The sequence below is a fragment of the Octopus bimaculoides genome, chromosome 2, assembly GCF_046866305.1.
Source record: "Octopus bimaculoides isolate indiv1 chromosome 2, ASM4686630v1, whole genome shotgun sequence".
Taxonomy (NCBI): domain Eukaryota; kingdom Metazoa; phylum Mollusca; class Cephalopoda; order Octopoda; family Octopodidae; genus Octopus; species Octopus bimaculoides.
The window spans coordinates 127,782,269-127,798,934 of NC_142929.1; the positions used below are offsets into that span (position 1 = coordinate 127,782,269).

Genomic DNA, 16,666 nt, shown 5'->3' on the forward strand with positions numbered 1-16,666 from the left:
TAGAACAATGACCGTAGACAACATCATAGTATTAGTTAAAGCTTTCTATGGGCTCTGGGTTCAAATACTACTGATGCTAAACTTTGCCTTTTATCTTCTTGGGCTTCATAAAGATTTACCAGTTCATTACTGAGATCAATTCTTCAATCTTCTTTTCTACTCTAGGCACAAGGCCTGAAATTTGGGGGGAGGAGGCCAGTCGATTAGATTGACCCCAGTATGCAACTGGTACTTAATTTATCCTTTTCTATTCTAGGCACAAGGCCTGAAATTTTGGGGGAGGAGGGGCAGTCGATTAGATTGACCCCCCCCCCAGTACACAACTGGTACTTAATTTATCATTTTCTACTCTAAGCACAAGGCCCAAAATTTTGGGGGAGGGGTCTAGTCAGTTAGATCGATCCAGTACAAAACTGGTACTTAATTTATCGACCCTGAAAGGATGAAAGGCAAAGTCGACCCTGGTGGAATTTGAACTCAGAGTGTAAAGACAGACAAAATACCACCACTAAGCATTTCACCTGGCATACTAATGTTTCTGCCAGCTGGCTGCCTTTCAATTCTTCAATGTTACCATATTTGATGGCATAAAAGACACACAAGCATATTAGAAACAACCCAATTTCAATAGCTGTTCATTTTCAGGAAAAACAAAGATTTTTAGTGCATTAACCCCTTAGCATTCAGATTAATCTATCAAATATAATGCCCATTTATTCATATTGCTTTGAATTAATCATGCATTATCTTGTAGCTTTGAGATTTGAATGATGTAATTGCTTATTTTTATGATGACATTGTAGGGTAGGCGTGAGAGGTTGAAGATGGTCAGTTTGAACATAAAACAATATTTTGGCCAGATATGACTAGTTTAAAGTTATGTGGATTTTAAAGTTGTTTATGTCACTGTTGTTACCAGAATTTATCTTAGTTTAATTACTGGTTATTATTTATGCAAATTAAACTAAAGGGTCAAAGCATATAATATAGGCTCAAACTTTACATATAGGACCCAAGGCAAATTTTTTAAGGTTCATTATTTTTTTTTCTTTTGAAAAGTGTCTTGTAAGTCATCGAAAATGGTAACTCTGTAAGAAAGGTCATGGAAGAAACCACTGATAGTGTCTGATTTTCCATTTCTAGAGAACAGTTAAGCAAGGAAATAAAAAAAACTGCTATCCTACAGGGACCACCCAAGGATGAGCCAATGTACAAGAATCTCATTGGTAGAATATATTTTCCCAAACGAAATTCCTGCAAATTATTACTGAGTTGAAGCAATATCAGTTACAAAAATATTTCTTAGAATTGATATAGTTGTGTCTCTGTCATAGAAATAGAAAGTAAAAGTTAAAATTATGTAATTTTTAATTGAAGTGATAATATCAATTAAAAATTCTATAATTAATCTCAAGTTTTATTTTAGCTTACTTGATTATTATTTTTTTGGCATCAATTGAAAACAAACGGTGAGACGTTATTAAGCACCATCAATTTGAAGTTAAACAAAATCTGTGCTGGTTAAGTAAAATAATGAAATGTCATTTAAAGTACAGACTAATTGGCATCGTTTAACGATGTAATAGACAATGAAATCTTCAGAAATAAACTAGACAAATAAGATGAACACAAATTATTGAACATATTTGATTAGATTTGTTGACTTTACTAAAATTGTTCGGTGTGAAATATATTGTGCTATTCATTCTCACATGAAAACTAGTAAAAATTTCTATTGCCTGTAGATTAAAAAAATATTTTAATTGAAAATGTGGATTTTAAAGTTATGTTTATAGCACTGTTGCTACCAGAATTTGTCTGACTTAATTCAATTATTGGTTATTATTTATGCAAATTAAACTAACTGGTTTACTGAAGTTACAATATTAGTAGTTATAAATAGTTACAAGATATATATCTAAGTGGACACACAAAAGTATATGTATTGTCTACGAAGAGATCTGAACAGAGACCAATCACTCCTTCTGTCCAGAGATAAGAACATTTCTTTATATTTGCCCAAGTGTATGCAGTTATGGTTTATAAATATATACCTTAATGTACATGTTGAATTATGAAATACACAGTTTGGTGCCATCTATAATTTTATAAATGATAATGTAACCAGCAAAAAAAAACCCCAAAAAAACTATGCCAATTTGGACTAAAGAATTTAAAGAAACCCTGATGTTTAATAGCTATCAATAGTTATGTGTTCTCACTGTAGGCAAGCAATGGATGGTGTGTGATCTTGAAAAAGACCCAAACTAGGACATAAACCAGATCAAGCTAATTATCCGTTTGCTGTCAACAGAGACAAAAAAAAAAGACACTTGTTTCCATTACCCCAACTACATTCAGTTATTTGTCACAATAACAGGTAAAATACTCATATTGCTTATCAAAGTATATCTTAGTGCACAATTCAAAATATCACAACACACTATTTAGAACATCAATAATTAAATGATTGACTACATAACAAGTGAAAGCACTATTTGTGCAAATCAGATGAACCAGTTTAGTGAAGTCAGAATATTTAGTGACTATAAATAACAGTAAACATATCTCTATGGACAGACAAAGGAAGATGTATAATTTCTGAAAATATCCCAACAAGGATTGAAATTAGATTAGGCCAACTTTTTTTTCTGTCCACAGAGATAAAAATAAAGACATTAGCATGCATTAACTGAAGGGTGCTCAAATATGTTTAAGAACAAGTTTTAAAAATCTGTACTATTTGTAAAGGCATTCCTTAAAAAATATATTTCCTATCTGTAGTTTTCATAACCAGGAGCCAACAATGAGAAATTTTACATATAAATTGCTTTGTAATCTATATATAAATTGTTTTGTAGTCTATGTATAAATTGCTTTGCAAATTGTTTTATATTTAAAATGGCCAAGGATTGTTCTACAAAACTGGTTAAGAGGTATGCTTTGCAACCATATGAATCTGGATTCTATCCCTCTGCACAACACTTTGGGAAAGAGTCTTCTGCTGTAGTCTTGAGTTAATTTATATGCACAACAAATTATTCTTACCGAGTTTCATGGCTCAACAGTCAAACAAAAACACATACAGATGAAATATGTCGTTACATTCTGCTAAAAATCCTGATTCATCATTATGCACATCTATGTAAATGTAAATTTAATCCTTTGTGATTAACAAAATTCCATGGGGACAATTTCAACTTTATTTGGCCAAGCATTAAAATGAAAGATAAATTTCTTGCTGGTTAAGATGATTGTTGTCTATCAGAGTCTATTTTTCTATGAAAGAAATTCAGAAGCTCAGCACTGCAAACAAATGTAACATTTGACCAATTCCACAAAAGAGTAATGAATTATATGTACCATTTGCTGTACCCACTGAGAATGCGAGAGACAGGATATAAACTAACAAACTTTTACATTATTAGGCATCATACAAGCTCAACCATTGATGGTTCTTATTTATATTGCACCACAAGACACCTCCTGACATCAACTCACCTGAAACTATTCCTCATTCTAAAATACAAACTCCTTGCTTTAAAGTGATTTAAATTAAAACCTATCAAAATTTCAAATTGCTCTAAACAGAGGCCTTATGACAAAGTTATTTTACTAAATTCATTATTTTCAAAAATAACTGAAACAAAGGAAGCATATTTCAACAAAAATATGTTAACAAAATGGTTAAATAAGTAATAATTTTTGCCCATATTTTCTCATGAAGCAGTTCACATCAGCTCAAGTGCATGGGGTAATCGACACAATGGATATAAAGTTTAAGGTACTACACAACTTGGCCATATAGTCAAATCAGACCAAATCTTATAACCAACCATTGTGTTGTATTCCTCAACACAATACATGGTTCTGCATGCTCTACTTCACATGACTGATGAGGCTAAGTGGTAAAGTACTGAATGATATATACAAAAACCTCTTCATTAAATCCAAATTTCCCTCCATGTTGAGAAAAGAAACAAAAGCCTAGTGGGAATAATACCACTCAAAAGAACGGGGAAATAACTTCAAGAAATTTAGTTATTAATTTCACAAAATTTTATTAAAAAATTTTTAGGGGAGAAAAAAATCTGATATTTGTTGGTATAACAAGCCAACAGCTAGACACAGTTTTACTGGAGCTAATCAGTAAGGGTGGGCTTGCTTAATCAGTCAACTTATAGAAAAAGTAATGAAAATTAAAATAATGTAAAAGAAAAAAAAAAAGTTGAAGGAAATAACAAATATTTCCTTCAACTTTTTTTTTCTTTTAGATTATTTAAATTTAATAACAAATAGGCCAATAGCCTAAATACAAGTAAGTTAAAGAGAAATATACAAAAAGACATACACGAAAATATTCTTCAATTTTTGAAACTTTTCTCAGTTGTTTGACTCAGCTTCACTGAAAGCATGTCTACAGTTGTCACACTGCCTAACAGACATGAAGGTAAGTTTCCTTTGAGAGTCATCAACAAATGCCACTAGGTTTTTGTTTGCTTTCTTCAACTTAGAAGAGAGACCTCGACTAACTTAGAAAATTCAGTGTGTCAGCCCTTAATTTATCTTAATTTATCAGTTCTCAACTGGGGTCCATATAAGATTTTGTTAAAGTTTATGTGCAATGAATTGGTTATACTTCTACAATAAATAAAATATTTTAATAATTTTTTGTATAATTCCTAACAATATTTTAATACTAAAAATATAAAGGGATTTTTTTAAACATCAAATAGCTATGGAGGGCCGTCCATCCATGTAAAATAGGAATCAAAGGGGTCCAGGCAAAAAAATGGTTGAGAACTACTGATCATGTCATTGTCTCACTTGAGTTATTTCTCTTTGCTCATTTTTTTTTTCCTTTAACAAAAACAACTCCTAGTTTATAATTTATATGGGTATCTAGCCATACAAAAAGAAATCATTATATTCACAAGAAAACCAATTTAAATACTGAGGGAAATTGAGAGAGAATGAAAAAGAAATTCATCTCCAAACCTTTACAAATTTAAGTCAGTCTTTTAAGTATAGTAAAACTTCATGTTGCCATTTCGAGTTGGAGACTTAATCTGCCAAATCTTGAAAAATTATTTACTCCTTCCTACAAGGAGGCATTTTGGTGTTCTGCTTTACATGAAAGATATATTAAATGATTATTTCAAATTCTCTGAGCAACCATTTCAACTGCTGCTTCATTATTTCCTATATTCTAAATATGAAAATGCTTGATAATGAGTTCAGATTCAGAAAGATTCCCAACTGAAAACCAAATGTAGAAGAACTGAATGCTTATCCATCACATAAGCTTTTGCGACAGATTCTCCACAAGCCAAAATATTCACATCATTAACAATTCTTTGTTAGCTCTTTCTCATCAATGTTATATTTCTAAAAGAGATCATCTCCACACACGCTAAGTACTCACCCCCCCCCCCACAAAATCAAGCTACACATTCCAAATGTATCGAGATATTGATTTTATAAATGAACAACATATCTATAATCTTGTACAGTACCAAGAAAAGAACAATTATTTTACCATCTGAATAAATCTGAGTACAAGTAAAACTTGGTAAATTAAAAATGAATTATCAAAAATGTAAAAGACTAAAGAACTAACCAATGACAAGAATGACGATGGCAAAATTAAAGTGTATCCAAACTAATGCCAACATAAATTGATAGGCAAAATTTAAAAAAAAAAAAAAAAAGGAAAAATAGGGGGTTAAATGATGGGTGTGTTGATAGGAGATAATTTATTGAAGGCGGGAATATATTTCAAGTCATGGCTTCATTGATTAATAATTTGAATTAACAGACTTTGAAATAGATTTAGAAACCAGGTGGTAAAGGAAATTGAAATTCTGGGGTTTATAAGTTACCACATTTTAAAATAACCGCTAAAAACTGTAGATTAAAAATTCATTTAACAAAAAGACACATGGGAAAGTTAGAAGATATTTGAAGGCGGTCTTTTATAATTCTAGATTTTATGTAAAGTTGTTCAGAAAATTCTTACTATATATATCTATGTTACAGAGTAAAAAGTAGCTATCAGCTGACTAAATAATTTATTCAAGAATTGGTTACTCAAATATGAAACACAATGTAAAAGAATAAACAAAGAATTTTATCCTCTTATCCAAAAAGTTTAAACAATTCATCATCAAACTTTACAGATTAAGAGATTCAGTTTAAAACTTAGCACTTTTGTTCAAAAGTTTCCAAACAATTTAAGAAAAGAGAGAAAAGAGGAAGACAACAATAACTCAATTATCCCCCACCACCACCATCACCAGTACTAATACTTCTACTTTATCAAACTCAACTGGTCTTATTTTTCGCGAATCGATTTCTGGAGGTGGGGGGAGAAGAAGATGAAGAAGAAGTAATGAGTTGCGGGAGGAGAAAAGAAGACCGGGAAATGAAGACAGATGTATGACGCCAAAGAAATGAGAGAACGGAGGAAAGACAGAGGAAGGAAATAGACTGCCAAGATTCCTTACATACACACAGATACACGCACACACAGATAGAGAGAGAGAGAGAAGGAAGGAACACACATACACATACAGACATCAGAGAAGAGCTTGCTTATTAGATTGAATTTCTTTAAGGAAGTTTTAACACACACAATCGAGAAGGCGGGAATACAAAAATCTTAAACAAACGCAGCACTTTTCGGTGACGTCCAACAATTTCAGATAAAAAAAACCCGTCATTACAGAAACAATAGCACCAAATGAAAAACCCAACAGTACTTTGGTTGCCTTTATTTTAATTATATATTATTAACAAAGGAATTCTATGAAAATGAATAAATCATTCTTTGCTCATATTATATATTGTAATACTGTGAAATTCTCAAGAATTTAATATGTCCTGAAATCTTTTTAATCTTCAAAGTTCACTTAAACTATTTTGAAGTTGTGAACATGATGCCACCCCGTTTTTTTTGTCTTTGGGGGGGGGGGGCAGTGGATAGTTTTTGGGCTTTTTTTTACGAATGCTATTTAAATTAAACCATCATCGGATTATAGATATAACAATAAAGACAATACACATAGAACTTGGTAAATTGGTGGTATGAAGAATTTGAATTAGGGTTTTTTACTTTTACTGTTTTCCTATACGTGGGGGGGGGGGGGGTAAGGTGATTAAACTACTTTATAAAATAATTATATATTGGCATTTTTAAGAATTGAAAATAAACAAATGGGGGAGGGGGTATTTCAACAACAGAGTCACAGACAAAGAATAAAGCATGTCATTTGGGATATACAGATGCAAGGAGGGAATCAAAATTTGAAAGTATCTGGGAAGAAGTTTAATTAACATGGGGCTTTGTTTAAACGTAAATATTAAGCAATAGCTAGATAAATATGTATAGAGACATAAATATCTCACAATAATCTTGTCTACAAAACGAAACAATGATGCTATATACAAGGGGTGGATAGCTAGTTTTGTCTACTACAACAAGGGGGTTCGCGCACAGTATCAAATTCGAACTCACTACATCAGCAGTTCGAGCAAAAACATCATCAAGGTATTTAAAGCGAAGGGTTGTCAGATATAGGTAGGAATTGTGTTGATTGATTCGAGGTTCTTGTCTGACACAGGTGGGTATTTTTAAACTGACATGTAGGTGTGGGTTAAAACACAAAAGAAACAGAAAATACGAATGAATAGACAATCTTTCTGAAAAATTAAAATAGTTATAGATTTGAAAAAGAAAACAACAAAGTTGAAATATTAACAAGGAAATCTGACAAATTAACAACTTTAAAAAACAAATATCAACATCGTTTTTGAATATGTGTGTTTCTATAAGTGTATGTGTGTGTGTGTGTGAGTGTCTGTGTAGACATGAGTTAAAAACCGGCTTCAGAAGAGATGAATAGAAAGTATATGAAAATAATACAAGATTTGTTAAAATAGTAAAATAAATGAGAAAAATCAACACAAGTTAAGGATTAACTGACATAAATATTCGTCTCGTGGTAGTTTTCGTCGCTTAAATATGATTTCAACATCGTATAGACAGATGGTTCATTCATAACAATCTCCAGAGTAGTTAATTTATCATCAAACAGACGTAAATACATCGAGGGAATTGGCTTCGAAACATGAGAAGGTTTAAAGTTTGACAAAAAATATATATATATACACACAAATATATATATAACATTTAAAAAACTTTGTCAGTATTAAAATATTGTAAACTTTACGATTTGGAAGTTTTTAGCAATCGTATATTTAATTTGTTTCTTAACTTGTGCTCGTCACTTAAAGGGGTTGAAGTACAATAAAAGACTTAGTATGGATGGATAGTTGAACGTGTGTTGTCGCTTAACGAAAACAAGATAGATGTTATTATTATATATATAGGAAACAATAAGAATATTTTGTATTGTACGTAACGCACATTATATATATATATATAAATATATATATAGATATATACATACACACACACACACACATTTATATATATGTAAACTTACCGATCCAAGAGGCTTCTGCTAGATATTTTATCGGTGACAAGGAAAAATTAAAAATATATTTATACATGTATGTATATATATTTACACACACATACATATATATATATATATATGTCCAGGTTTGTGTATATAAATATAGATAAATATAAATATATATATACTATATTGTTTTCGTGTGTATATATATATGTATATAACTCACTACAGGAACCAAGACGGGTTACACACTGTTATACATACTGACGTTCAGAATGTATACATGTGACAGGAGTAAAACTGTATATTTACAGACATACACAGAAGCGCGCGTGCGCAGATGTATACAGCGATACATGTGTGTGCGTGTGTGCCGGGTTGTTATGGAAAGCGGTGTGTTAGTAGCCAAGGCATAACTACGATTCTGATGTGACCTTCAGTTCATCGCAGCGCACATACACTTGCTCATATATACACACATATACATACATAATCTCATATATAAATGTGTATATATATATAAATGTGTGTATATATATATATATATATATATATATATATATGCGTGTTTGTGTATGTGTGTGTATATATATATATTGTTATATACAAAGCTATATGTATATATATATATGTATATCTATATATGTATTGACACACGCACAGTCATACAGATATGTATACGCAACTGTTAAAATTTAGCGGTAGTGGAATAACAAATTTGAAATTATTATTTGTCTATATATATATATATATATATAAATCATATATTATATAATTTTTTTTTTGTTCAGAAAACTCCCTGTATTTTCATAAAATACGAAAACAGTTATTTTAACAGTGGAAAATGCCGTCTTTTGACGGAAAGATAGAATACAGAGGTGGCGGCTCTAGAGCAGCGAAGGAAGGAGGACAGACATACATATAGACGTAGAGCTGTGTATATGTATGTATGTATATATATATATATATATATATATATATATATATATACACACTCACTACGTTTACTGACTATACTGTACAGCTATTCGGTACTAAATAAGACTTAGAATATAGGTAAAGGCAGTGAGAGAGGAGGCCAACTTTTATATTATAGTCTATCTTTCTTTCTGTCTCATTCACTCGATAGTCTTACCACCGCTTCCACCACCACTACCCTCCTTAAACGGACTTGTTCAGCCGACTACTCACGGAAACAAACGAACACTACCGAACATTCGGCCGGACAGATGGCTGCGTTGATAGTTTACTTTACCCCGGCTAAACCTTTTTTTTTTCTCTCTTAAATTTTTATTTATTGTTTTTTTTTAATAAATCATCTTATAAACTTTTTCATCTGTTTACAGAGTTTTCATATATTTCTGATGATAATGAAAAGAAATAAATTTTATGTTTTACGTTTTGGTTTTTAAAATGAAACCCTTTCTAATGGTTTTTCTTATTTCAATTTGTCTTTCTTTCTTCACCTTAGCAGAAAGAAAAGTTGCACTTGTTTTTGGTTTTCTTTTCTCTTCTCTGACTCACTTTAAATACGCAGCTCAGATCTAATTTTTTTGGTGGGGGAGGGATTTTTATTTACTTTTTTTATTCAACAATTAGTTTCTTTTTAAAATTTACTTTTATTTTAAACTCGGATTTAAATTTCTTTGGTAGGATTGTAAAATAATTGACAGATTAGAAAAAAAAAATAAATGGTCATTTCATAAATGAAAAAAAAAATTAAAAACTTAGCGGTTCAGCGAATAAACTGATAGAATAAGTACCAGGCTTTAAAAATATTGGAGTCGATTTTTACGTCTGAAACCTTTCCAAGGTGGTGCCCCAGCATGACCAGAGCCCAGTGACTGAAACAAGTAAAGAAAAAAAGAAAAAGAAAAGAATAACACGCAAAAAAGTTCTGGTCAGCTTTAAAAAAATAGGAATAAATAAAAATAAAAATGAAACAATCGGGGAATAATTGAAGGGTTACTGTGAGATGGGAGTGAGGGTTCTTCTAGACAGGAATATATTCTGACCAATGGCCTCACTTTAGATCAAGGACAGGTCTTCAGCCCTCCTCCACCCGCTTATATTTTTATTATCACTTTTATTCTTGAAATATTTTTCTTTTCATTTATTCCAAATATCATCACCAACCTAAATATTAACCATATATGTTTCTTTTCCTAGTTTTTCTTTTACTTTCTCTTTTTATTCATCTCCATTTCCCTCCCCCCACCTATCTTTATCTATCTATCTATCTATTCATGCCTCCTCTCCATAATTCTCTGACCTTTATCTACTCTCTTTTCCAATTATTCGTCCCTGTCCTCTTCTTCGTTCTGTCTTCCACATTGATTCATTGACTACTCTTCCCGTTTTCGTATTTTTATTTCTTTATCTTTCATTCGTTCATTCCTTTACTTCAAATTTTCCTCGTTCCATCCGTATTCCATACTTATTTTCTTTTTCTCATTTCATTCCTTCTCTCAATCTCTCGTTTTGATATTTTACTATTGCTTTTCTTCTTTTCTCCCTTTTATCTTATTTTCTTCTTTCGTTTTCTCTGTTGCATTTGACTTTTTACCTTTTCTTTATTTTTAATTTTTCATTCTATTAAATCCGCCCCTTCATTATTTGGCTTCTTCTCAATTCTTTCTCTCTCATTCTTATATATATATCTTTCTCTTCGCTCATTTCCCCCTCTCTCTACCTTCTCTCTTTTCCTCTCCGTCTATTTTTCTCTTACTCTTACTCTCACTTCCTCCCTTTTCCACAAGCAACTCGTCTTTCTACTCTCACAAATATGTCTGACGTCACTGACAGGCAGTCATATTCACTTCCTTTATAATCAGGAATACGGACGAGTCCAAGATTAAAATAGGGACGTCAGTTCAACATTCACCTAAATATTTTAAATAGAAAATTAAAATTTTCTCAGAAAATGTAAATTCTTTAACAGTTAATATTACTAATAGAGAAATAAAACTACAATCCATATATTTTAAGTTTTAATTATCTATGTAAGGGTCTTAAATTTCTAAAAACATAGCAGAAATATTTTTTACCTCTCATCCTGTCTATTCCATTTTCTATCTTTTGTCACATTACTTCGACTATGTGGTCAAAGGTCATGCGATTTAAGCTATTGTTTATTACCACGTGCAATAGGCTAGTCGTATCATTTATAAAAACAAGAAAATATTTCTGCGAATGTGTTTTAAAATTTGTCTCCAAAAATATTATTAAAACTTGGTTCGTTGAAATTACAGAGAAAACCATTTGGGAATAAAATAATTTTCATTTCTGTAAAATAATTTTCTAGTTGTTTTAAGCCATATTACTTCGTTTCTGTCACTAACAAAGAAGCAATATTTTTCCTTTGCTCAATGATAATAAATTTAATGTTTATTTCTTCTTCCCTGTTGAAAAGAAAAACCATGGAATCTTAGAAGGATGTGAGAAAAGTGATGGAAAAATCTGAATTGAAGATAGTAAGAGAATGAATAGTGAGCGTGAGAAAGAAGAGCGGACAAATATAGCTGCAGTTATATTTGTATCAGATCGACGCAGCGGGATGTTTTCTCCTTGAAGGAAGGAAGAATTGATGGAAGAAAACATGAACACGCACAATTAGTACAGCGCTGAAAATTCGCGCCATATCTTTTCTAACACCATACCGTTTGTTAATGTTATAAGAATCTGGTGGGTGGGTGGGTTATTCAAACTTATTTTTCATTTCATATACCAATGGAATAATTTTATTAATTGTTAAACAATCCATTATTATTACCATTAATGTAGTGTCATAATTACTGCTTTGTTATTTTTCTTATTCCTATTTTGTTACGCTGGTAAAGAACCTATTTGATTCCACACATAATCCATAAACTACCAAATAACCTGTAACGTATTTCCTAGATGATGAGGAGACTAGCACTAGATTTGAAACAACGATCTTTTAAAATTTTTATATATATTTTTTTCCCAACAAGTTCTTAGGCTTACGCGTGTAAAATAACAAATTCTGTTCATTTTCTTTTTCGTTTTATTATGCGAAGAAATATATTTTCTCATGTTAAGATATTTTAATTTTATCAGACTTACTGCTTGAAGTTTTAAGTGCTTTCATTCTAAAATTATAAAATATTGTTCTTGCTTTTGCTTTTGCTTTTTTGTCACTTATTGAGAAAATAAAATCTATACATACGTCACACGAGTACTACACTTAATTCTATATGAACTATGCAGTTACAGCAAGGAGGCATTGCAATGAATTAATAGAACATTGGCGCAGGTATAGCTATGTGGTTATGACGTTCACTTTGTATTTATGTGATTCTGGGTTTGATTTCATATATATATAATAATAATATTAAGGACAAAATCCAAAATTACAGGTAAAAACTCAATTAAAATCAATTTATAAAAAAATAAAAATTAAATTGAGCTTTATAGATTAAAATAACTTCGTTATTTTCCCTAAAACTATATATATATATATATATATATATGTTAATCCACTACTCAGGAAGAGACTATTCTACAGTACGACCTGCCTTATCTTCGAAACGTCGAGTTAGAATAGAGGCAGCTGATGAATAATTCCAAGTGGCTTTCTGTTTTCCTGTGTTCGTTCCGTTGTCTAGTTCATTGTTCTAACGTCCTGTACCCTGATATGTATCTATATACACATGTAGATGAAAGTATATACATATATGTGTGTATAAATGCATATATATTTTTTGTATTATATATATATATATATATATATATATATATATATATATATATATATATATATATATATATATATATATATATATATATATATGTACATACATACATGTTTATATCAAAATGAATTGAACTGGTATATTTGAACAAATCCTCTACAATTTTTTCTATCCTACAAGGTTATTTCCCCTTACTTGTCCACTCCTTGTTTCATGAAATGGATGAAATCCCATACAAAGTACTAGGGACTACACAATCTATCAAAGTCCATGAAGTTGTATTATATTTGTGCGTGTGTGTGTGTCGTTATGCTTTGTTTTGTCCTTCACCACTGTTTGATAATCAGTGTTGGTTTAATTACATCCCTGTAACTAAGCAGTTCAGCAAAAAAAGGACCAATAGAATTCTTTTATTCTTTTACTGGAGCACCGCCTTTAGTTGAACAAATTGACCCCAGGACTTATTTTTTGTAAGCCTAGTCTTATTCTATCAGTCTCTTTTGGCAAACTGCTAAGTTACAGAGACGTAAACACAGTTGTCAAGTGATGGTGGGGAAACAAACACAGACACACAGACACACAAATATATACATATATATATATATATATATATATATATATATATATATATATATGGGGGAATTTACGAAAAAAAACAACAGACGAGGACAGGTGGTGTAAACAACAAAGTGATGTATTAGTTTAACGCTTGGGAATACAGAAAGTCTGTAACGTTTCAAGCTACGCTCTTCAACAGAAAGAATACAGAGAAAAACACGGAGAAAAAAATTGAATGGTGTTTGGTCAGCGATTATGGTGGGTTTCTTTCAGTTTCCATATACTAACTCCACTCACAAGGCTTTGGTCGACCTAAGGTTATAGTAGAAGACACTTGCCCAAGGTGCTACACAGTGGGGCTGAACCCAGAACCATGTAGTTTGGAAGCAAACTTCTTACCACACAGCCAGTACAAAACTTTAAGAAAAACGTACTGGTATCAATTTGTTTGAATTTGACAAAATCCTTCAAGGTTGTGCCCCAGCATAGCTGCAAACTAATCGCTGAAACAAGTTAAAGGTAAATGATAACAGAAGCTATTCAATCATTTTTACAACTCTTCTTAAGTATGCAATAGACCAAAAAGTAATATAATATAAGACATAACATCTACCATTCTAAGAGTGAATATCTTGATCATGAACTGGTAGAATTGGTTTGGGAAAATATTGATAGAATATTCAAATGTGTTTCTTCATTGGAAAAACTGTTTTTCTTACTGGTGCTGTTCTATTTGGGTAGAATGAAGCAGACCATCATCTGGTGTGTGATAGAATTACAGATTGCCAGATACTGTTGCTGACCAACAGCCAATGGCTGATCATTCATAGTCAATAATTATGACAAATAAGGCAGTGAGCAGGCAGAATTGTTAGCCTACCAGGCAAAATGCATCGCGGCATTTCATCCGACTTTACATTCTAGGTTCAAATTTCACTGAGGTCAACTTTGCTTTTCAACCTTTTGGGATCAATAAAATAAGTACCAGTTGAGCACTGCTGTCAATATAATTTACTAGTCCCCTACCCCGCCTTGAACTTGCTGGCCTTGTGCCAAAATTTGAAACCAATAATCATGACAATCAACATCCTATATATAGATCATAGTCCCTGATTCAGAATGAAATTTATTTATCTCCTATCATTAACGAAGTTGTATCATTAACGTAGCAGATTTCTTTAGCGCTTCCTAATATTTTTTTTTTTTTTCCTTCTGATGGTCAGGTAAGATAATTGGGTTCTCCTTTTATTTTTCTCCCTTCAGGCATAGAAATAATTTATCCTTAGTGAAATCAAAGAGTATAAATTAAAATTTACTTACAATTAAGTATTCTCATCAAATGCGGTGTAGATGTTTTCCATCATTAGCCTTTGTCTTTCTAGTGTCAGTCTCACTTCATGTGAATGTACATTCCAAAATGGCACTCAAGTTACATACATGTGGTCTTTCCATGTAATTTCTGGATTAACATCTGTGAGTACACCATGCCACAAACAACATTGTACAAAGGAAAATCTCTCACTGTAGTGATTGACACCTTTATTAGGTGTTTAATTCTTGATTCATTCATTTTTTTCATATAATGGGTGGGGGGATTATGTTGAATTTTTTTTTTTTATTCATTAATATAAGTATGTGACTGAAGATATATCATTTATATATTTAACTCTTTTGATCTCAACCCACCTGAGACTGTTGTTGGTTCTTTGATGAAAAATCTTTCCATTTAAAGTGATCTGAATTAATCTTCCATCAAAATTTCATGTTAATGTGTGTTCTAAACACCAGCTTAATAATGACAGTCATTTACTAAATTCTTTATTATTTCAAAAGTAATTGCAACAAAGGCTGTGTACTTCAAGAGAAATATAATAAAAGGGTTAATACTTGCTACTAGTTCCATAACCATGGACAAACCAATTTCTCTATATTGTACAGCTTCAGTATGAAGAAATGGAATGGTAGATAGTCAAGTAATTGTCTTCATTTTAAATCAAGAAGAAAGAGAGAGAGAGAGAAAGAAGGAAGTAAAAGAAAATATAGTCACTCATAGTTTTAGAAATAGGTAGAAACAATCCTGAATAAATCCAATTCATTTTGTGCCAAAGCAAAAGCAGTTAATTCAAGTTTTAATTCCAGAATGTTACAGAAATTTCCATCATTAGCCTTATCTTTCTAGCGTCAATCACACAACTTGTGTGTGTGTGTGTGTGTGTGCACGCGTGTATGTGTGTAAATTCTAAAGAGGCGAGTGAGTTACTCGTGTTGTTTCTGGGCCAACATCTGTGAATACAGCACACTACAAACAACATTGTGTGAATATAAACTTCTCACTGTAGTGGTTGACACATTTGTTTTTCTCTGTATAAGCAGTTTAATTATTGGTTCATTCGTTTTCATATACGGGAGTAAAAACATTAAAATTATTTCATCTCTCTTTTTTTTTAATGTTTTTTACTCTTCTTTCTCTCAAAAGTACCATTATATAGATATGTGAATCAACATAGTGAATTCTTTATACATATAATATTTGATACTAATGTCAAAAAGTCTTTTGATATATATATCTGTACAACATAGGGTTTTATTTATTTATTTCATTGGTCAATTTAAGTCAGAAACATTTGAATTTTTTCTGGCTTTATTTATTTTTTGATTCATGGTATTAACCTTTTTAATATCAACCCTCCTGACACTGCCCTTGGTTCTATGATACAAACTTTCTGTTTTAAAGTGATCTTGAAATATTCCATCCAAATTTCATGTTGCTTTATAGTCCAAACGCCAGCTTAATAATAACAAAATTCTTCTACAAAATTTTTCATTATTTTCAAAATTTAACAATGGTAATGTATTTCTATACAAATATAGTTTAATAGTTTAACATGTTAGCTCTCACTTAATTATATG

At 31.2% G+C, this 16,666-nt stretch overlaps 1 protein-coding gene across 8 annotated transcripts in view; it reads right to left on the reverse strand.

Annotated features, from left to right (window-relative positions):
- Nucleotides 1-16,093, reverse strand: part of LOC106871219 (uncharacterized) — a 184,726-nt gene extending 168,633 nt beyond the window's left edge. For 3 of the 8 annotated variants that reach the window (XM_089347662.1, XM_089347661.1, XM_089347665.1), the window contains exon 1: nt 15,077-16,093. The gene's annotated coding sequence lies outside the window, so the exon portion shown is untranslated. Of the gene's footprint in view, nt 1-7,985; nt 8,364-8,507; nt 9,197-15,076 lie in introns of those variants that run through there. The other 5 variants (XM_014917567.3, XM_014917568.3, XM_089347664.1 and 2 more) reach the window with 5 other exon arrangements.
- Between the last annotated feature and the right edge of the window lie 573 nt (nt 16,094-16,666).